Genomic DNA, 23,656 nt, shown 5'->3' with positions numbered 1-23,656 from the left:
GAAGCTTTAATGCGACACTAAGAAAGAGAAAGGAAAACCCTTATGTGGATAAAATGGCAAGTGATGGGTTAGGTAGTTGAATGCATACTGTAGAGACTTGTAGTACTGGCTTGTTTTTGTAAACAGTGAAAGAATTGAGTCAATTTGATTACTGTTCCCGCAGGTAATTCCTCAAATAATGAAATGAATTAACTACATTACTACTAATAAAATCAGTTTAATCAGCAGAATAAAGTTCTGGCAGCTGACTTCTGGATACAGTTTTGGCAACAACATGGATAATCTATACTGGCTTTATCTAAAGAATCTATCTATTTATTTATTCAACACCTATTATTGTCAGCAGTGGTACTAAGTCCTAGGGAGCACAATTTAAAAAAAAAATCTATGATTTTTCAGTGTACTGAGAAAAGTGAATCTAACTAGTAGAAAACTATTCATAAGGGAAAAAAGCAGCAAAAGCATTCTCCCCAATCTCCACCTCTGCAAAAAGTAAAAATTAAAATTAAATTATAATATAGCTGAGCCAAAATTGTGCAGAAACTCCATTCTCCAAATACCCACATACTCCCACAAATTCTCTAATACTCACATAGTTAAATAAGACCATGTGGCTAGTTATGGTGAATGAGTTGTGAGTAGAAGCAGAATTGACGTGGGTCACTTCTGTCAAAGCATTTATTAACAGGTGTGTCACTCTCCGGTTCTCTCTTCCCTATTGTGGTGACCTGGAAGCCCTGTGTTCCAGACGGCATAGCTATAAGGGGGAATTAGACTGGGTCCCCAAATCAGCACTTTGAAGGGAGCAGACCCGAAGAGCTTCTAGACTCATGGCAGACTTGCTGTGTGTTAACCCACTGAGAGATCATCCTTGTTGGTTTTGCAGCAGAGCTTACCCTATACTGGCTAATCAACAGCCAGTATCTCACGTTCCATTGCTAGTGACATTCAATGTCCTAAGATGAAACTCTTAAGCACATTGACTTTGTTCTAAGAAAAGTGAGCCCCCTTACCTTTCCCCTCTCTTCTCCAATACCTTTGTTTATAAATTAAATATAGAGTTTTGACCTTAATCTCTTCTATCTATTCCCTTCCCTTATTACAAAGCTTGTATTTATGGCCCAGTGTTTTTAGCTGGATAAAGAAAGTGCACTAGACTGGAGTAGGCTAGGTGGTTAGTATTCATGCTTTACCTTGGTGTTGCTGGATTTTTATTAAATAGAACCTTTGGAACTTGAACCTGTTGAAGGTGAGAGTGATGTCAGCACAGAAAATCACACCTAAGAAAGACCGGAGTTGGTGAGCACCCTGATGGTTCCTATTGTTTAGACAATGATGATGGTGACGCTAACACTATTATTAGCTATAATCTCAGTGGCACTTACTGTACCAATCAGTGGTCTAAATCCTTTCTCTATATCAACTCATTTAGTTATTTAATTTATAATTAATGATTTTCTCCCTATTTTCTACCTATCTTCCAATCTTTGTGAATACCTGTCTTATTTCATCACTTTGTGAAATCTCTTCCAACTCCTGCAGAAAAAAAAAATGCCACTTTTCTTCTGAGCTTCCTCACCTCTTGGCACATATTTTTATTAAAGCCCTGATAACATTACAATTATTTGTTGATATGTCTGTATCAATATATACTTCACAAAGGCTGTTTCTTGTTCAATTTTATATTCCCAAAGCTTAAACATTGTCTTTAATATCAATGAATGTATGATGAATGGTTGAATAAATAAATGAACAAATGAGTGTATAAATGAATGAAATTGTATGAGGCTTTTGTTTCCTATGATCAAGAGAGAACAGCTAACTAAGAGACCAGAGAAAAATGTTTACAGTTAAAACAAAAATTTTTTACAGCTTTTGGATAACTGTGAAATTTTATTTAAATAATTCTAGGCTTCATCTTTAATGCAACTTTTAATCAGATGTCTTCTATGGCCTGGATACTCAGATGTGACCCAAGGGGGGTGACACAAGAGCATTTAGAAGGGTTTATCTTCAAGAAGGATTCTCCTTTGTGCCTAGAAAATGCTGTTTCAGACCCTTGGAACATGGGTAGAAAATGGCCTAGGGCTCTTAGCAAGGCCCTAAGGACCTAATTTTTCATAATAAGGAGATGTTGGATCTCTTACGTAACTTGAAGGCAAGGCTGTAGAAGCTTAAAACCTAGTAGCAAAACAAAAGATTCACTAGGATTACTAGTTTACATTGTTATTATATACCATTATTACTATCAGAAAGAAACAAATAATGCAGCTGAAGGTTTTCTTTAGGTTTAGGGAATATCAGGAACTCTTTTCTGAAAGTGTTCATCACAAGTAGTTGGATCATATTTTCTTTTTCAACAGCTCTTAGGTTCCCCTAAAGAACTAAATCATTATAGAGATTTCATCTTTGTGGAACTCTAAAACTCTGAGTGGAGATTTGTATCAAAAATCATAAAAATAGATTATGTTTAGTAACTGAATTTTGATCATATTTACATAATTTATGAAATATTATACTAGTACATTATTCAATATATAGAAACAGTTTGTGAGTTACATCCAGTGGGTGCTCTTATCCATTCTTTATGGATGAGAAGAAACAGACTCTTGGTAGATTACATGACTTGACCAAGACATGGGGGATCCACATTTTACGTCCTGACTTAGATCTCGTAGCCCCAGCACGATAGCACTTGATCCTCCTTTTCCCACTGACCCAGATCCGTGGCCAGCCTCATTAGGAGCTGGAGGAGAGTGGAAGGAAGAGGAGACGGGGACTAAGTAATGTTTTCATAGGTTATTGAAAGTTTACTCATGGGACCTGGAAACATCGTGTAGGAAGCAGAACTGACGTCAGAGCTTATGGTGTGGTTGTTAAGTTCTACTCATCTGTCCCAGTGACTGAGGGTTTTAGAGTTCTCTATCTTTCTCTGTCTTCATCTCTCTCTCTCTCTGTCTCTTCCTTTCTGGAATTTGTTCAGCTACAGAGACTTATGATTCATTCAATAAATATTTACAGTGCTCTAATCCACTTCCCTGGAAAATTTGCTTCCCCCAATGTCTACCCGGTCCCATTGGAGTCTTACAGTAGCTTCTGAAAGGAGGAATTACAGTTTTGAGTGTATCATTGTCAGTTCAATACTGCCTGGCTCCTTTGCTGACTTAATTGGCATTATAATTGGGAGAAAAAATCACGTAATTGTACACATGCTATGGGTAAGGGCCCATGCAAGATATTTGGGGTAAGCAGAAAATGAAAATGCAATAAAACACTCCTTGAGGAGCTTTTAATGTAGTAAAATAGTTTCTAGGCCTAAAAATCATGTGCCAGTTCATGGTTTTTCCTCTCTTAAGTGACATAGATTATTCAGTATTCAAGACTTAGTGCAACTAGGAAAAAAGAAGTATGCATTTATTTAATAAACAGTGGGTGGCTACTATGATAAGGCAACATCCCAGGCCCTGTGGGTGCAATGGAGCTTGAGACCACCTTATCCCCTGCCTTTACTCAAATGGGGGACAATTTTGAAAGAAAGTAAACATACAAATAAGTGAAATGATGCAAGTTGTGTTAAGTGTGATGAGGCAAAACAAAACAAAAACAAAAACAAAAAACCAGAGGGCTAAGAAATGGAAAAACAGATCTGAAATGGGAGACCTTTAAGTAGGATATTCAGGAAAAGCGTCTCAAAGGAGGTGACATCTAAACTGAGACCGAGGGGGGAAAGGAGCCAGTCTTACAGAGAGAGAAGGGAAGGGCATTCTGGGCAAAGGGAACAGCACATCCAGGAACTTGCACTCAAACTAGTGCAAGCAGAAGGGAGTTTTTGGCTGTGTGAGCAGAAAGTCCAGGGGTAGATCTCATTTCAGGACAGGCTGGAGTCAAAGCCTCAAACGATGCGGTCAGGATTTGGTCCTGCTTTTACCTGGAGCCTTTGCTTTCCGTGTATTGGCGTCATTCTCAGGGGCGCCCTCAGCAGCTCACAGCCCACCTGGAGTTCAGGGTGTGGGCAGCGCTGATCCCTCTGAACCCCGTGGACTGATGGTGGGTGGGTGGGGCTTACCGTGAGGGGAAAGGGATTCTGGATTAGTATAAACAGCAGCCGCCTAAATGTGAAAAGCCTCGAAACCGGAAGGAGTTCAGAACGGAAGAGAGAAGATGAGTATGGCTGGTGCTGGGTTGGGGCAGGAGAGGCAGAGATTGGGCGGGGCGTGTAGTCAGGCATGCGTCACGCAGGTGTTAGGGAGAGCACCTTGACTTGTGTTCTCAGAGCGTTGGGAAGCTGTTCGAGGGTTTGAAATGGGAATGAGACTTCTACTTCTAGTCCCACCACCTACAAGCCCTGCAGCTGGTGCTATTAATTACCAAGTTCTAACATGCGGTCAGTGTTTACTATTGGATTTTTTCTTCCTGGGGATGATTTCTTCTATACTGTAAGTCTTCTGCACCCCTTCAATATTTTCATGGTGTCTATTAAACTCCCTTCCCCCCACTCTCTGCACCCACAGGCTTACAGTGGTGGGTGCACAGTCAGAGTTCTGTTGGAATTTGGTTTATTTCTTAACAACAGATAACTTGAGTGCCATGATATTCCCTATCACAAAGTATTACTAAAGCAGTGAATTATGTATAACTTTATTTGCTCCCTTTGTTGGCTTTATGCTTTATCAGAGGGTGGAGGGTGAGTGGGTAGATAAAAAATCAGCCAGTTGCCATTACATTTTTTTCAAATTTTAACATCTGACATAAAAAATGTACTTACAATTGATGTAATAAGAAAGTATCATGTCACAGTCCAAGTGGTATGTTTTTTCCTTTATATGTAAGTTGTGTTTAAAAAGTGAGGGCTTCAGAGATTTGCTAAAATGTAGTATATCTTAAAAAGGTGAGTCTTGCTGCTTGGAAGAGAATGGGTTGTAGGGGGCAAGTGTGGAATTAGCTAACCTAGTTAAGAAATTTCTACAGCAATCAGGGTGAGATAAGGCAGTTGTTGGTATTAGGGAAACAGCAGGTAGATAGAAGTGGACAGAAAGAAGACTTTTTCGGGGGAGGCTATGGTAAAGCCAATAGGATTTATCAACGTGAAGTGAGGGAAAGAAAGGAGTAAAAATGATTCTAAGGTTTTGAATTTGAGCAATTGATGCTATTTGCTAAGATGGGAAAGTTATATAAAGGAAGATTAGCAGAGGAACAGGTGTGGGGAGGGAAAATCAGGAGTTCTGTTTTGACCATGTGAAGTCTGAGCTATGTATGGAGCTTTCAGATGGAACTGTCGAGGAGGCTGTAGTATGTGGGAGTCTGAAGCTCAGAAGAGCAGCTTGGGCTCAAGATATCATTTCAGGATCCTCAGCATAGAGCCACAGGAAAGGATAAAATTGTCTAGAGAGTGAGCGTAGTGAGAGATAAGGTTTAGGACAGAGTCCTGAGGTGTTGCAGTAAAAAACCTTTGGGTAGAGGGTGAGAACTCAGCAAAGTGGACTGAGAAGGGGCAGTGAGAAAGTGGGAAGGCCGGGAGAATGCCATGATGTGGAAGCCAAGAAAATATATCGTTTCATGGGCTCAGGGGTAAGGCTTTGTCAAAAGCTGCTAGAGGGTGAGAATGGTGGACACAGAGACGCGGAGATATGTGCTCTTACAACACTATCTGTTGAAGATGGATTCCAATACTAGAAAACACAAATAAGTTGGTAGATAGGAGGGAAAATAATATCTTGTGGGGCTCTGATTCTCTTGAGCCCTTTTCAAAGCATGTTAACATTTGTTACTGTTTTCTCTACCATATCTCTGCGGGGTGGCGGGTCAGTTATTATTATTATCATTTCACAGACGAATAAATAGAGGTTTGATGTGGCAGAAATGTTTATAGCTGTGCATGCAAAATTCATGCTCTCCCTGGCTGGACCGTATTTCTCAGTCTTTAGCTCCTGTCCTTGCAGACAGGCATGGGCAAATGGCTAGTTCTTGATGTTGGAATGAGAGGGAGGTGAGATGTGTCACTTGTAGGCCAGACTATTACAAAGGAGGTGGAACTTTTCCATGTTGTCTTTCCCTTTCCACTAGCATGAAGCAGAGGACTTTGCTGTCCTCATGAATGGGGGAGTTTTAGGACCCCTGAATCATTATGGGAAAGAAAGCTGCCTGCTGACGAGGAATATCTACATTGAACTGTCCTCAGGGCAAGAAACAATCTTTTATCACCAGTGACATTTTTGTGTTTTGTTACACAGCTAGTGTTATCTTAACTAATATAGTGGGGAATATTAAATGTCTTGTGCAACATCCCGTAGTAAGTTAATGGTAGAGTGATGACTAGAACCCAGATCTCTTAACTCCTTGTTACGTTTTCTGATGGGCTCCATTGCATAAGGCATCATGGGATCTGGGAACAGAGGATGCATTTTCTAGAAAACTCGAAAAGCTGGTAAGTAGATAGTTGCACCAAATGCTCATTTAAAAAATGATGTTTTAGATTTTTGAAATAGGTAAAACTAATACACCCATCCTGGGTTCCTTTTATATCTGTGATTTATTGAGAAATAGTTTCTATTAGCTGCATAATATCATATTTTTTGTGGTAAAAAACTGAACTACACTTCCAACGGTGAGACACCAACAATGTGGATAACATTTTATCCCAGATGGCTCTCTCTTTTGCCAATTTTTATGTGGAAATCAACAGCTTGTCTGGGAGAGTGCCTAAATACCCTTTCCAGGTCAAAGTTCTCCTCCCGTGACCACACATTCATGTGTTTTTCTCTAAGAAGAGAGATGCGTTGTAAGGCTAGAATCATTCTAGACTAAAGAGTAATTAGGACTTTAAAAAAATCCCCATTCTAACAAAAGTATTAGATTTCATTATCCAGGGGCTGGTGATCCCATTCACAGATAATGATCCAGAATTTATTGCTACCAGGCTTTTGGTTAGTACTATTTTGGTTAGTACTATTTCTAGTATTTTCTTCTTAAATAATTATCAGTCATTGGAGGAAATGATGCCAAAACTTCCACAAGTGGTTTGTCATTTTTTTAAAATACTTTTCCTGTTGGCCGTTCTCTGTCCATATCGACAGTTTGCAGCTCTCTTGTACACAGCACAGAACTGTTTCTATCTTGAACCTGTTTCCAGAAAGTGAATTTGGAGTTTTTCCTTTAAACTTGAAAAACCTCTCAGTGGGTTTTCCAGGGTAAATTTGGTGACCTGTGGTGCTCGTTATAGCACAGAGAATGGGTGGGTGCGTAGGGTGAGGCAGAAAAGCCGATGCAGTGCCTGGGGCAACTTCCAGAAATGTTCTTGTTCAGTACTATACAGAGACATGCTGGCTGTTCCTCCTGGACTAGTCGCTCCTCTGTGGTTATAGGTACTTCTAAGTGCAAAAGCACATCTTCTCTTTGTTGTATGAGGCAAGGTCTTCTTGCATCCGGAAGGGTCATGAGTGATGGGCAGTACGTATCACACAACATTCCCCCCCGCCCAAGGGGTGGAGGGACACTGAGGCAGAGCATATTGGGTCCTGGTGTATTTGGGTGTCTGTGAGGTTAGAAGTGGTAGCATGGAGGGCAGGAGAGTTTGTTGGGACTAAAGGGACGGGTCAAGTTAGAGAGGGTCCAGGAAAGTTTAGAAGGAAGCTAAGACCAAAGATCAGCATTGAAGTTAACTGTACAAAACAGGTGCGCAGAGGAGGATGCTGAGTAAGAAGAGCAGAATCAAGGTCTAAGCCGTTGCTTAATTACCAAAGTTAACCGTTGCCTATTGTGGGGAACAATATTTTCTTTAAAAGAACCCTTAGAGTTCCCAATTCTCTTTAAACGTTTCAAGTCTTAGTTTATCGTGTGTGTAGATATATTTCCCTATAGGGAGATGCTTTCAAGGTTCCAGTGTGAGATGCCAGAAAACACTCTCCCTGCTGCAAACAGGGCCAGAATTTGCTTGAACATCCTTGCTTCTTACTCTAGGCAGTGGGACCAGCTTGGGCAGCTGTAAAGCAAAGCACCAGGGATTTGGGAATGTGGCGCCAGCTGGTAGCTGAAGCCAAATTCTGATCAAAGGAATGCTTTCTGCAGGTGAAGAAGTCCTAGGAAACTGGGGTGTAAGAATCTATCTGCAATAGAGAGACTGTTAAAACAGGCAGGTAGTTAGATATGAGCAGAGAAAGGGGGGCACTGTCCAGGTGGAAGGAAACCACATCTCTTATAAACAGTGGGGGGGGGGGGTCCTTGGGCAGATAAAGAAAAGCAGGAACCTCCAGACTGACAGGAAACCACACATTCTGGGATGGTAAGTGTCCTAGAAGCAAAGAAAGGTGGGAAAAGGTGGGAATCGCCGGCATCTGAATGTAACCTTTTGCTCATTATGCTCTCATTACAATAAAATTAGCCTTGCAGAGGCAGAAATAGAGACACAGATGTAGAGAACAAACGTATGGACGCCAAGGGGGGAAAGTGGCGGGGGAGGAGGGTGTGATAGGATGAACTGGGAGATTGGGATTGACATATATACACTAATATGTAAAAAATAGATAACTAATCAGAACCTGCTGTATAAAAAAATAAATAAAATAAAATGCAAAAATAAATTAGCTTTGCAGATAAGAAGTTCCCATAATGCACAAGCACCATGACGCTTCCCATCAAGACTAAATAAGGACGAAAAGCCCTCCTCTCCTTGGGAAGGTGGAGCTGGAATGAAAATCAGGGAATACGAAGCCCAAACCCTCCCTCCCCAATGGATATTCTGCCCCTTCATTTCTACACCCCACATAACTGGCTTGCCAAAGAAACTCAGCGCAGCTACTCACCTGAGACTTCCTGCTCTCCCTTTGCGAGAGGCTATTGCTTAAATAAATCCTTGCTTCACTTTCTTGACTTCTCTGTCTCTGAATTCTTTCCGTGACAAGAGACAAGAACCTACCCTCCAGGAACATCTTTGGCGAGCAATAGCCAGGAGAATTCAGTAAGCCTCAGCCTCTGTCCTCCCTGGCACTTGAGAGGTGCTGCCTGACTTCCCGTGACCCTCGCTCTGTCTCTCCTGTGCTTTCTTCGTCCTCTCTCACTCTTACTTTCCACTCTTACTTTCGTGCCTTACTCTGCCAGAAGTGGGGAAAAAGAAACCTCCCAGGCATCTTCCAACCTCACCGCTAGGTTTTCCTCTTTTCACTGTTACATATGTCCAAGGCCATGTCAGGACAAGTTTCCAGCCATTCTTACAGGCAGCTGGGGACCCGAACCGTAGGAGCTTTGCCCTCTAGGTTTGCCCTATCCACCATTTAATTAACTGTCATCACGTCCAATTGTATGGAAATATAAAATGCAGCCTTACTTAGAGAGAGTTCGAGATGGCTGCGGCCACCGCGACCCCTTCAGGAGCTCCCTCTCGCCTTGGGTGCTCTGTGTGCGGATCCCACATGTTGGGAAGGGGCACAGTCCCAGGCCGCGCCTTCGGGGCCCATAGCGGTGGGACCGCGTCAGAGCTGCCATTCTTCCCCGCCCAGCATTTGGCCCGTCTGCTGAGCGCCCTCGCTGGCCTTGCACTGTCAGGGTGGAGTAGCCGGGGATTCATGCCAGGGCAGTGACCCGCGTTAGCAGTGCTTGCCTGCCCGGGGTCACACGATTGGCAGTGTCCTTGCAGAGTCGCTGGGCCCTCTGTACCCACCAAGTGCAGACACGGTGCCGTATCCTCCCCCACCAACCCCTGGCCCCGCCAACCACTGGACGAGCGGGTGTGGGAAAGGGTAGGAGGAAGGAGGCACTGGGCGAGGGGGGCACCCCCCAGAAAAGGGAAGGAAAAAGAGAGGCTTTTTCACAAACTATTTCCCTTAATGGCCAGTGCCTGTGTTCAGAAACTTAATACTCTCTTAGAGAAAAAAGCTGGGACCTAAACAGGTTCTGGAACCATGAGGATGTCTGCTGCAGGGAAACATACCTGGGAACACAGGGATTAATCGGTGGCCACAGAATCTATAGAGAAGGCTTCAGGAAAGTCACTCATCCTAGGTACCGCAGATGCCAGGATAGGGAGCTGGGGCCAGCAGGACTGCCCCATGGGGGCCTAGCTGACCCCCACTATGACTAGGGTCGATGGGGCCAGGAGGACAGGGATGCCGGGAACCAGTCCCGTCTTAGGGAGCCCGCATGGGACCTCCTAAATGCTAGGGCTCCTTTCTGTTACAGGAACACCCTCTCTGTGAAGGAACAATGGGAAACACCTTCTCCAGCCCCAAGGCTTACCCCTTGGGTGCATTCTGAGTCACCGGGACAAGTTTTCTCTAGATTCTTTAAAATGAAAAAAAGCTGGCTTTCTTTTGTAACACAGCCTGGTCCCAATATAAACTTGAGGACGACGAGGTGGGCCGGAAAATGGAGACCTCAACTGTAATACCATCCTACAGTTAGACGTCTTCTGCAAAAGGCGGGAAAAATGGACCGAAGTTCATTATGTTCAGGCTTTTCTGGCCCTGAGAAAGAACCCAGAGCTGTGCAAGTCCTATGTTAGGGAACCTTGCCAGCTGGGACGCATTCAGGCTATACAAAAGCCCTTTCTAGCGGCACCCCTGGAGGAACAGCAGCCCCAGACAGACGACACAAGCCCCAGCACTCTTTCGCCATCTTCAGCCCCTCCCCCGCCCTATAAGCCTCTTTACCCTTCCATACTGAAGTGCAGCCAGAGCTTTTTGGCCCCTTCAGGAAGTAGTAGGTGGGCCTCAGGGAATTACCAGAGTCCACACGCCTTTTCTTTGTCTGACCCCAACCAGTGCTGCACTCACTTAGGCTGATTCTTGGAGGGCCCTAGCTGGTTCACCGAAGAATTCCAGGGACGGACTCTCTCCTTTGAACTTACCTGTAAGGACCTATATATTGTCCTTTCCCACCACTGAGGAAAAGACCTGTATTTGGGCACAAGCTCAAACATATGCTGATGGGTTACACATTGCCCAACCTCATCATACCCTGAGTGCGTGACGGCAGTGTCTCTAAGGGATCCCATTTGGGACTATCAGCCAAGTCAGCCTGGTATTACTAGAAGGGTATCACTTTGTCTCATTGTGATGCATAATTAAACCTGTTGACTCTGATAAGGTTAAAGAGATCACCCAAGGCCAAGATGAAAATCCAGCCCTATTTCAGGCCTGATTGATAGATGCCCTCAGAAAATATATGAATGTAGACTCAAACACTTTTGGGGGACACACTGTATTTGCAATCCACTTCATTAGCCAGTCGGCCCCTGACATTCTTCAGAGGCTTCAAAACTTGCCATCGGGCCCCAAAGCCCTCTCAACCTTCTTTTTTTTTTTTTTTTTTAAGGCTAACAGATTTTTTAAAAAATTTATTTTTGGCTGTGTTGAGTCTTCGTTGCTTTCTCTAGTTGTAGTGAGCGGGGGCTACTCTTCATTGCAGTGCGCGAGCTTCTCATTGCGGTGGTTTCTCTTGTTGTGGAGCACGGGCTCTAGGTGCACGGGCTTCAGTAGTTGTGGCACGTGGGCTCAGTAGTCATGGCACACAGGCTTAGTTGCTCTGCGGCATGTGGGATCTTCCCGGACCAGGAATCAAACCCATGTCCCCTGCATTGGCAGGCGGATTCTTAACCACTGCGCCACCAGGGAAGTCCCTGAACCTGCTTATTGACATGGCCTTCAGTGTGGTTAACAATAGAGACCATGCTGAGGAGGAAAGGAAGGAACAGCGTGACTTAAGAAAGGAACAGTGGCAAGTCAGGCTTTTGGCAGCCGTCATGACAAAACCTAACCCAGCTCTTGGTCATCCCAAAAGTGCTCCCAGAAGGCCCCTGCCAGGAAAGGGATCCTGTTTTAGCTGTGGGAGCCCTGAACACTGGAACAAGGAATGCTCGGGAAACAGGTCCCAGCCTATACCCAAATGCCATGCCCACTCTGCATGAGGGAATGCCCCCAGCTCCGAAGGGAGCGAGGAAATTCCTCCACGCCAGTAATGGCAGTGGTTGACTGACAGGACCTGGGACCTCCCAAGGCTCCTGAGAAGACAGTCATCATCACACAGGAGGAACCTCAGGTGATCATTGATGTGGCAGGTAAGCGTGTCCAGTTTCTAGTGGACACGGGAGCCACTTACTCTGTCCTGACTTCTCAGGTGGGGCCCCTTGCTGAAACCTGCTCCATTGTTGGGGTAGAAGGAAGGCCAAAACTAAAACATTTCACCACCCCTCTAACTTACACCTGGGGAAAGACCCTTATAACTCACAAATTTCTTGTCATGCCTGAATGCCCCAGCCAATTATTGGGAAGGAATTTTTCTCTCAGCCTCTCAATAAGAGTTGGGGTCAACTGTTACTCTCCCTGAAAACCAAAACCAAAGAATGTTTTTGGCTGGACTATGTATTATACAGGACACAGACAGTCCAGCCTCAAATATTCCCCTCCTAAATTAAAAAACGTATAGATCCACAGGTCTGAGATGAGGGAATCCCAGGGAAGACAAAGTGTGTCACTCCTATAAATATCATTTTTTTTTTAAATTTTATTTTATTTATTTATTTTTATACAACAGGTTCTTATTAGTTATCTATTTTATACATGTTAGTGTATATATGTCAATCCCAATCTCCCACTTCATCACACCACCACCACTGCCACCCACCGCTTTCCCCTCTTGGTGTCCATAGTGTCTTGGTGTCTTGGTGTTTATTCTCTACATCTCTGTCTCTATTTCTGCCCTGCAAACTGGTTCATCTGTACCATTTTTCTAGATTCCACATATATGCACTGATATATGATATTTGTTTTTCTCTTTCTGACTTACTTCACTCTGTATGACAGTCCCTAGATCCATCCACGTCTCTACAAATGACCCAATTTTGTTCCTTTTTATGGCTCAGTAATATTCCATTGTATATATGTACCACATCTTCTTGATCCATTTGTCTGTCGATAGGCATTTAGGTTGCTTCCATGACCTGGCTATTGTAACTAGTGCTGCAAGGAACACTGGGGTGTATGTTTCTTTTTGAATTATGGCTTTCTCTGGGTATATGCCCAGTAGTGGAATTGCTGGGTCATATGGTAATTCTATTTTTAGTTTTTTAAGGAACCTCCATACTGTTCTCCATAGTGACTATATCAATTTACATTCCCACCAACAGTGCAAGAGGGTTCCCTTTTCTCCACACCCTTTCCAGCATTTATTGTTTGTAGATGTTTTGATGATGGCCATTCTGACCAGTGTGAGGTGATATCTCATTGTAGTTTTGATTTTCATTTCTCTAATAATAACAAAATAAAAGGTATTTTATTCTTTTTGTTGCAGTGGTAAATGGGAGTGTTTCCTTAATTTCCCTTTCAGATTTTTCATCATTAGTGTATAAAAATGCAAGAGATTTCTGTGCATTAATTTTGTATCCTGCTACTTTACCAAATTCATTGATTAGCTCTAGTAGTTTTCCGGTGGCATCTTTAGGATTCCCTATATATAGTATCATGTCATCTGCAAACAGTGACAGTTTTACTTCTTCTTTTCCAATTTGGATTCCTTTTATTTCTTTTTCTTCCCTGATTGCCGTGGCTAGGACTTCCAAAACTATGTTGAATAATAGTGGTGAGAGTGGACATCCTTGTCTTTTCCTGATCTTAGATGAAAGGCTTTCAGTTTTTCACCATTGAGAATGATGTTTGCTGTGCGTTTGTTGTATATGGCCTTTATTATGTTGAGGTAGGTTCCCTCTATGCCCTCTTTCTGCAGAGTTTTTATCATAAATGGGTGTTGAATTTTGTCAAAAGCTTTTTCTTCATCTATTGAAATGATCATATGGTTTCCATTCTTCATTTTGTTAATATGGTGTATCACACTGATTGATTTGCACATATTGAAGAATCCTTGCATCCCTGGGATAAACCCCACTTGATCACGATGTATGATCCTTTTAATGTCTTATTGGATTCTGTCTGCTAGCCTTTTGTTGAAGATTTTTGCATCTATATTCATCAGTGATATTGGTCTGTAATTTTCTTTTTTGTAGCATCTTTGGTTTTGGTATCAGGGTGATGGTGGCCTCGTAGAATGAATTTGGGAGTGTTCCTTCCTCTGCAATTTTTTGGAAGAGTTTGAGAAGGATGGGTGTTAGCTCTTCTCTAAATGTTTGATAGAATTCACCAGTGAAGCCATCTAGGACTGGACTTTTGTGTGTTGGAAGATTTTTAATCACAGTTTCAATTTCAGTGCTTGTGATTGGTCTGTTCATATTTTCTATTTCTTCCTGGTTCAGTCATGGAAGGTTATACCTTTGTAAGAATTTGTCCATTTCTTCCAGGTTGTCCCTTTTATTGGCATAGTGTTGCTTGTAGTAGTCTCTTAAGATGCTTTGTATTTCTGTAGTGTCCATTGTAACTTCTCCTTTTTCATTTCTAATTTTATTGATTTGAGTCCTCTCCCTCTTTTTCTTGATGAGTCTGGCTAAAAGTTTACCAATTTTGTTTATCTTCTCAAAGAACCAGCTTTTAGTTTTATTGACCTTTGCTGTTGTTTTCTTTGTTTCTATTTCATTTATTTCTGCTCTGATCTTTATGATTTCTTTCCTTCTACTAACTTTGGGTTTTGTTTGTTCTTTCTCTAGCTCCTTTAGGTGTAAGTTTAGATTGTTTATTTGAGATTTTTCTTGTTTCTTGAGGTAGGATTGTATTGCTATAAACTTCTCTCTTAGAACTGCTTTTGCTGCATCCCATAGGTTTTGGATCGTCATGTTTTCATTGTCATGTGTCTCTAGGTATTTTTTGATTTCCTCTTTGATTTCTTCAGTGACCTCTTGGTTATTTAGTAACGTATTGTTTAGCCTCCACATGTTTGTGTTTTTTATGTTTTTTTCCCTGTAATTGATTTCTGATCTCATAGAGCTGTGGTTGGAAAAGATGCTTGATATGATTTCAATTTTCTTCAATTTACTGAGGCTTGATTTGTGACCCAAGATGTGATCTATCCTGGAGAATGTTCCATGTGCACTTGAGAAGTAAGTGTAATCTGCTGTTTTTGGATGGAATGTCCTATAAATATCAATTAAATCTATCTGGTCTATGTGTCATTTAAAGCTTGTTTCCTTATTAATTTTCTGTCTGGATGATCTGTCCATTGGTGTAAGTGAGGTATTAAAGTCCCCCAGTATTACTGTGTTTCTGTTGATTTCCTCTTTTATAGCTTTTAGCATTTGCCTTATGTATTGAGTTGCTCCTGTGTTGGGTGCATATATATTTATAATTGTTCTATCTGCTTCTTGGATTGATCCCTTGATCATTATGCAGTGTCCTTCCTTGTAACAGTCTTTATTTTAAAGTCTATTTTATCTGATATGACTATCGCTACTCCAGATTTCTTTTGATTTCCATTTGCATGGAATATCTTTTTCCATCCCCTCACTTTCAGTCTGTATGTGTCCCTAGGTCTGAAGTGGGTGTCTTGTAGACAGCATATATATGGGTCATGTTTTTGTATCCATTCAGCAAGCCTGCGTCTTTTGGTTGGAGCATTTAATCCATTCATATTTAAGGTAATTATTGATATGTATGTTCCTATTACCGTTTTCTTAATTATTTTGGGTTTGTTTCTGTAGGTCCTTTTCTTCTCTTGTGTTCCCCCTTAGAGAAGTTCCTTTAGCATTTATTGTAGAGCTGGTTTGGTGGTGCTGAATTCTCTTAGCTTTTTTTGCTTGTCTGTAAAGCTTTTGATTTCTCCGTCAAATCTGAATGAGATCCTTGCTGGTTAGAGTAATCTTGGTTGTAGGTTCTTCCCTTTCATCGCTTTAAATATATGGTGCCACTCCCTCTGTCTTGTAGAGTTTCTGCTGAGAAATCAGCTGTTAACCCTATGGGAGCTCACTTGTATGTTATTTGTCATTTTTTCCTTGTTTCTTTTAATAATTTTTCTTTGTCTTTATTTTTTGTCAGTTTGATTACTATGTGTCTCGGTGTGTTTCTCCTTGGCTTTATCCTGCCTGGGACTCTCTGTGCTTCCTGAACTTGGGTGGCTATTTCCTTTCCCCTGTTAGGGACGTTTTTGAGTATAATCTCTTCAAATATTTTCTTGGGTCCTTTCTCTCTCTCTTCTCCTTCTGGGACCCCTATAATGAGAATGTTGGTGCATTTAATATTGTCCCAGGGGTCTCTTAGGCTGTCTTCATTTCTTTTCATTCTTTTATCTTTATTGTATTCTGTGACAGTGAATTCCACCATTCTGTCTTCCAGGTCACTTATCCGTTCTTCTGCCTCAGTTATTCTGCTATTGATTCCTTCTAGTGTATTTTTCATTTCAGTTATTGTATTGTTCATCTCTGTTTGTTTGTTCTTTAATTCTTCTAGGTGTTTGTTCTTTAATTATTCTAGGTCTTTGTTAAACATTTCTTGCATCTTCTCGATCTTTGTCTCCATTCTTTGTCCAAGGTCCTGGATCATCTTCACTATTATTATTCTGAATTCTTTTTCTGGAAGGCTGCCTATCTCCACTTCATTTTGTTGTTTTTCTGGTGTTTTATCTTGTTCCTTCATCTGGTACATAGTCCTCTGCCTTTTCATTTTGTCTATCTTTCTGTGAATGTGGTTTTCATTCCACAGGCTGCAGGATTGTAGTTCTTCTTGCTTCTGCTGTCTGCCCTCTGGTGGATGAGGCTATCTAAGAGGCTTGTGCAAGCTTCCTGATGGGAGAGACTGGTGGTGGGTAGAGCTGGGTGTTGCTCTGGTGGGCAGAGCTCAGTAAAACTTTAATCTGCTTCTATGCTGATGGGTGGGGCTGAGTTCCCTCCCTGTTGGTTGTTTTGCCTAAAGTGACCCAGCACTGATGGCCACAGGCTCTTTGGTGGGGTTAATGGCGGACTCTTGGAGGGCTCATGCCAGGGAGTACTTCCCAGAACTTCTGCTGCCAGTGTCCTTGTCCCTGCGGTGAGTCACAGCCACCCCCCACCACTGCAGGAGACCCTCTATCACTAGCAGGTAGGTCTGGTTCAGTCTCCTATGGGGTCACTGCTCCTTCCCCCTGGGTCCTGATGTGCACACTACTTTGTGTGTGCCCTCCAAGAGTGGAGTCTGTTTCCCCCAGTCCTGTCGAAGCCCTGCAATCAAATTCCACTAGCCTTCAAAGTCTGAGTCTCTGGGAATTCCTCCTCCTGTTGCCAGTTTGGGAAGCCTGATGTGGGGCTTAGAACCTTCACTCCAGTGGGTCAACTTCTGTGGTATAATTGTTCTCCAGTTTGTGAGTCACCCACCCAGTGGTTATGGGATTTGATATTATTGTGATTGCACCTCTCTTACTATCTCATTGTGGTTTCTCCTTTGCCTTTGGGTGTGGGGTATCTTTTTTGGTGAGTTCCAGTGTCTTCCTGTCGATGATTGTTCAGTAGTTAGTTGTGATTCTGGTGCTCTCACAAGAGGGAGTGAGTGCACGTCCTTCTACTCCACCATCCTGAACCAATCTCCCTTAAAGTATACTTTAAACAGCACCATCATAAATGCAAGGTCCAAATCCCTTGCCTTTGGGCTCCTCGAGCTCCCTCCTTTTTTGGCTGCTTCTCCGCTGCCTCTGGATGTGATGGGTAAGTTCCTCTTGGATCCTGGACCCCAGCTCCACAGGTTTTCCTTCTATAAAAATCATCTTAAAGGAGGCTAATAATTTCCCTTCCAGGCATTAATACCCTCTCTTTCCAGTAAACTCTTCGTTTCTCTGTTCTTTTGCTTCTTGTGAAGTCATGTCTCCTTTGACCACACCCACCCTAACGGTCCTCCTGGTTGTTCACATTGTTACAGCTCCAGCTTACAGACATCCACTATCCAACACCATGAACGCCAATGCTAAAGTTACTGACTCATATGACTGTTGGATCTGCCCCTGCAGCCACGCCTCCCCAGAAGACCCAAGTCTTTCAGGACTCCCCACCTCCTTGGGGGACATGATGGGGTTAACAGCAAAACATGAGTATATTCAGGTATATGCCAATTTCTGCCTGTTAGATCTGCTGTATCAAAACCTGAGGTGCCAAGGGAAAAAAAAACCCATGACTTCAAAAACAAAAACAAAAACAAAACAAAACCAAAAAACCCCCCAAACTCCAACTTCAGATGATACTACGCCTGGGATTTCAACCCATCCCACTTGAAGAGGGGGGCCATCAACACCCACTGGAGAAGGTTGCTGCTTTCTTGTACCCCCCACTCTCCATCTCCACCACCATAAACAACCCCAAGACCCCTATCTCTGACAGGTAGCAAGGAGATCTGGACCCACTGGTAGGGACAATGTCCATGCTCAGCTTGAAGCAGTTACAGCAGATGGGCTTTTGACCCTTTGCCCCTTAGAAGATTTTAAGGGTCCAGACTTCTTGAGGTTGGGGGGAATGTTAAAGGAGGCAGGTAACTAGATATGAGCAGGGAAAGGGGGGTACCAGCCAGATGGCAGGAAACCACGCCTCTTGTAAACAGCAGGTGTCCTTGGGCAGACAAAGAAAAGCAGGAACCTCTAGACTGACAGGAAACTACACGTTTTGGGTTGATAAGTGTCCTGGAGGAAGACAAAGAAAGGTGGGAAAAGGCGGGAATATCCGGCATCTAAATGTAACTTTTTGCTCATTATGCTCTCATTAAATAAAATTAGCCTCACAGGTAAGAAGTTCCCATCATGCACCAATGCCATGACACTTCCCATCAAGACTAAATAAGGACAAAAATCCCTCTTCCCCTCAGGAAGGTGGAGCTGGGATGAAAATCAGGGAATAGGATCCCAAACCCTCCCTCCCTGATGAATATTCTGCCCATTCATTTGTACACCCCACATAACTGGCTTGCCAAAGAAACTCAGCACAGCTACTCACCTGAGAGTGCCTGCTCTCCCCTTGAGTGTAGTATTGTTTAAATCTTCACTTTACTTTCTTGGCCTCCCCATCTCATCTCTGAATTCTTTTTTTTTTTAAATTTATTTATTTTTATTTATTTTTATGGCTGTGTTGGGTCTTCGTTTCTGTGCAAGGGCTTTCTCTAGTTGCGGCAAGCAGGGGCCGCTCTTCATCGCGGTGCGCGGGCCTCTCACTATCGCGGCCTCTCTTGTTGCGGAGAACAGGCTCCAGACACGCAGGCTCAGTAATTGTGGCTCACGGGCCCAGGTGCTCTGCGGCATGTGGGATCTTCCCAGACCCGGGCTCGAACCCGTGTCCCCTGCATTGGCAGGCAGACTCTCAACCACTGCGCCACCAGGGAAGCCCTCATCTCTGAATTCTTTCTGCCCCGAGACGAGAACCTCCCCTCTGGGAACAAGACTACAAGCTGCTAGGTTAGGGAACACAAGAGATTTTGAGATTAAGATTTGAGAGTGTTTTGCTGGGGGTGGTGTTTAGGGCAGGAAATGTAATTAAAAGAGCATAGTCTTAATCAGTTTAAGTCTCTTATATGGCTATCCAGAGAGAAAAATTTTGTCTTATTTAACTAAAGAAAAAAAATCAAATCCTCTATCAGTTTCTCCCAGATTTTTGCCTAAAAGAATTCATTAACCGGTAGTACCTGACACAGCAGCCCAGAGCAAAAGGAGAGGCTCACTTCCAAGATGATGGTACTGATGGTACCCACAGGTTGGGCGCATAGACCAAGGGGGCGTGGGGGGATGGGACATGTAGGGATTTCTAAAGAGAGTTTCTAAGAAAAGAAAGGAAGAAAGACAATAGGAAACTTGGTGGCATCAAATACAAGTGCGCCTCAGGGAACTTTGGGAAGTTTGTGTTCATCACCACCCTTCCCCTCCCTTGGTTTTTGAAACTATTTACAGTCAAGTTTAATTTTACTAGAATTTAGGTTATTGTGGGAAAAAAAAAGAGGTTAGTTGTACAGGGCTCTGATTTTCCTTTTTTGTGTGAACACTATTCATACAAACAACACAAATAAACTGGATTTACACATTAGATCTGTGGGAACAATTTTGGAAGAGCTACATGTTGACTTTCTACAAGTTGACTTTCATTTTTCACCTCAAAATGATACTTCACTGCTATTTCTAGCATTGCTAAGTGAATGCTGTTCTCCTCAAAAGTATCCTTTATTCTTTGTTTGCATTTTTATATTTTCTTTAGTATGTGCAAAAGTCATAGTCCCAGAAGTGAACAAAATTAGGCTGAGTCTGAAAGAAAGTGTTTAGGAAAAGAAGAATTCTAATAAAAAAGAAAATTATGGTCTCATCAGTTTTTTCCTCCTTCAGATTGTTGACGTCAGGGCTTGAGTTGTGCGTTGTCACCCCACCCTCCTGTTAATTACAGGCCACGCCTAAGGAAAATTTTGTTGACTTATTAAAGTTTTCTAGGCCCAAATATATATTAAACCTGTATCACCAGTGATGACAAGTCTAGCAAACATTCAGATTTTTTTTTCTCTCATCCTCTCCTGACATTTTGTTTGGAAAACTGGAGTATTGTACAATGTGAAGTTTATCTACAAGTAATCACTTGCTCCTGCTCAGGCCTCTGAACACATTGAAAGCTGAGGAATCCTAGCTCATGGCAATGGTTTGGGCCTGCTGTTTTCTTTTGTTTAGAAAATACTGTCTGGGGAACAATTAATAGCGTATTTTTAAAGCATACACAGCAGAAGTATTTGGTTGTCTATGAAACTTCTGGTCCATAGTTCATCAGATTCATGTAGAAACTACATCTTTCTTTTACTCCATCAGATCCAGAGTTTAGTTTGGGTTTGCACAGAAAAAGTATAGAATGTATAGACAGAGAATGAATATCTTTTATTAACAGCAGCTTCTATTTTCTCTCTTTGTCTTCATGAATTAATGTATGGATATTAGGAACTTCTGATAGTAAATGATCTCCCTAATGAATCCTTCATTTAAGGATGTAGTGAACTGAGTTTTTGTTACTCAGAATGCTGTTTTTTTTAAAAAAAATATTCAATGTAATTTTGATGCATAGAATTCTTTGCATATGTGAAATGAATTATTATGATTCTACCACAAATGCTGAATGAATTGGTAGAATTATAAAGATTGCCTTCTTTAGAATGTATTTACCTTCTTTAGAGCTAGTGAAATTTGATTTGGAAATAGATTAATATGAGAAGGACAGATATGTTCCATTGAAACAAGTTATGGATGTCTGTAAAATTGCTTAGAACAATGTGGTTGCTAAGTGTCATATTAATTTTTGTTAGCTATCCTTCACAACATCCTTGAGAAATGGCTGCATTACTGTTTCTTTTACTTTAAGTGTTAGACTGTTTTATCAAGTTTACCAAGACTGATAGTGCAAGTAAGAGAGAAAAAAATTACTCCTAATATAAATAAGTGAATAAATAAGCAAATAAGTAAAAAAGTGAATGAATAAATGAATGAATGAATACATAAATAGAAGGCATGCTGAGAATGACCTCTTCAGATAATTCTTATGGTGACTCAACTCTCATACTGTGAAAGAGATGGAGCTATAATTTGGCACAAAATAGCTGTTTGAACTTGAAGAAGAATAAATGTGTTCTCTTTGAGCCTCAATAAGACAATACTATGTCCAGCTCTACCAAATGGTTTACAAACATTGTATTATTTCCTTTTCCTGTTACTCAGACAGTGTGCTCTACTTCAATGAACATTAGATTCCTAATAAGGCGACTTGGACTTGAATCACAATTTTACAATATTATTAGCAGGGCTGTAGTAAATCACCTCATTTTTCTAAGACTCAGCTTTTTTTTTTTTTTGTATATAAATTTATTTATTTATTTATTTTTGGCTGTGTTGGGTCTTCATTGCCACACACGGGCTTTCTCTGGTTGGGCCAGCGGGGGCTACTCTTCATTGCAGTGCACGAGCTTCTCATTGCAGTGGCTTCTCTTGTTGTGGGGCACGGGCTCTAGGTGCATGGGCTTCAGTAGTTGTGGCACGTGGGCTCAGTAGTCATGGCACACACACTTAGTTGCTCCGCGGCATGTGGGATCTTCCCGGACGAGGGCTTGAACGCATGTCCCCTACATTGGCAGGTGGATTCCTAACCACTGCACCACCAGGGAAGTCCTAAGACTCAGCTTTCTTATTTATAAAATAGAGATGATAGTAATCCCCATAAGGATAGTTTTGATAATCAAGCCTGATAATAGTTATTAAGGAGTAATGAACTATTAAGGTGCAAAGAACTGTAGGAACAGGAGGAATTTTCAGGTGTTGTAACCATCACTTTTTTCACACAGACAAAATGTGAAGGTATCAGATTAAGTGAGTATTAAGTCCATTATTTTATTCTATTTTTAAAATTACTTATTTATTTATTTATATTTTTGAATTGAAGTATAGTTGATTTACAATGTTGTGTTAGTTTCAGGTGTACAGCCAAGTGATTTTATATATATATATATATATATATATATATATATATATATATATATATTCTTTTCCAGATTCTTTTCCATTATAGGTTATTACAAGGTATTGACTATAGTTCCCTTTGCCATATAGTAGGTCCTTGTTGTTTATCTATTTTATATATGTTAGTGTGTATCTGTTAATCCCAACCTAATTTATCCCTCTGCCCCCCATTTCCTCTTTGGTAACCATAGGTTTGTTTTCTATGTCTATGAGTCTATTTTATTATTGTCACAGATTTGGAGGTGATAGAAACCTTGTAACGTGTGTCACTGTGTTTACGCTGAAATCATTTCTCTTAATAACTTGCTAAACTTATCTAAGCAAATAATGAGAATGAGAAATTAATTATGTTATAGAAATAATAATAAGTAAAATATTAGTGGACCAGTTTGAATCCATTTCTCCCCCTTGAGGTTAAAAATCAGCAAAGAGAATCCTTTGTGAGATTATAAGGAAAGAGTAAGAAATAATTGCCTTCAGTATTCAACTGTTTCTACTACACAACTTTGAAATCCTGATGTGGAGCCTCAAAAAACAGCAATGTTTGGGAAGGAGGTGACATACATGACTTGACAGCTTCTTATTTGGGTGGCCAACATGTCTGCACTGAGATACATACCTGTGTAAATACCTGAAGCATTTACTCAGCCACGGAAGAGAAGTTGGAGGCTGTTTTAACTGCTGGATGGGAGAGTAAAAAGCCCACTGGTTCCTTCTACTTAAGTCAACTATTGCTACGCCTAAGTGACATAAAGCCAAAATGATAAACACCAATTAAAAAAAAGTTAAAGCTGCAATGAACTAACGAAGTGGATAAATCCTCAACTCTCTCCAACTGAGTCCATTGCAGAACTCACGATCAAGCTACTGTTTCCCAAACAAGTAGAAACCACTGAGCACCTCCCTCATCAAACTACCCTGGGCCTCGGTCTGCAAATTCCAAGTTTCAGATACCACTCCTCTTTCGTTTCAATAAACAAATCCTTCTGCAGCAGTGGGCCAGGAGGGGAGAGATGGCTCGCTGTCAAACCCAAAGGGGACACTAGCCCTGCCTGCGGAGTGAACTGGGTCGGGGTGCGGCAAGGAGGGCTCAGCTGAGAGTCCCAGGATCTGGCTCAGAAACACTGAGACCATTGTCTTTAGAGGCAACGAAAAGGGTTGTTGAAAAAACCAAACTTTAATAGAAAGCCAAAAATCTGTGCTTGTCATTTTGTGTTTATTTGGCATTCAAGAATGGCAGTCATTCTCAGCTCTTGCTGCTGTTTATATTTAAAGGAAGGCCCATAGCCATGGAATGGGAGCCAGCTTTCAATAC

Source organism: Eschrichtius robustus, chromosome 14 (assembly GCF_028021215.1).
Source record: "Eschrichtius robustus isolate mEscRob2 chromosome 14, mEscRob2.pri, whole genome shotgun sequence".
NCBI lineage: Eukaryota > Metazoa > Chordata > Mammalia > Artiodactyla > Eschrichtiidae > Eschrichtius > Eschrichtius robustus.
The sequence above is the reverse complement of the archived record's forward strand: the minus strand, read 5'-3'. Positions refer to the sequence as shown.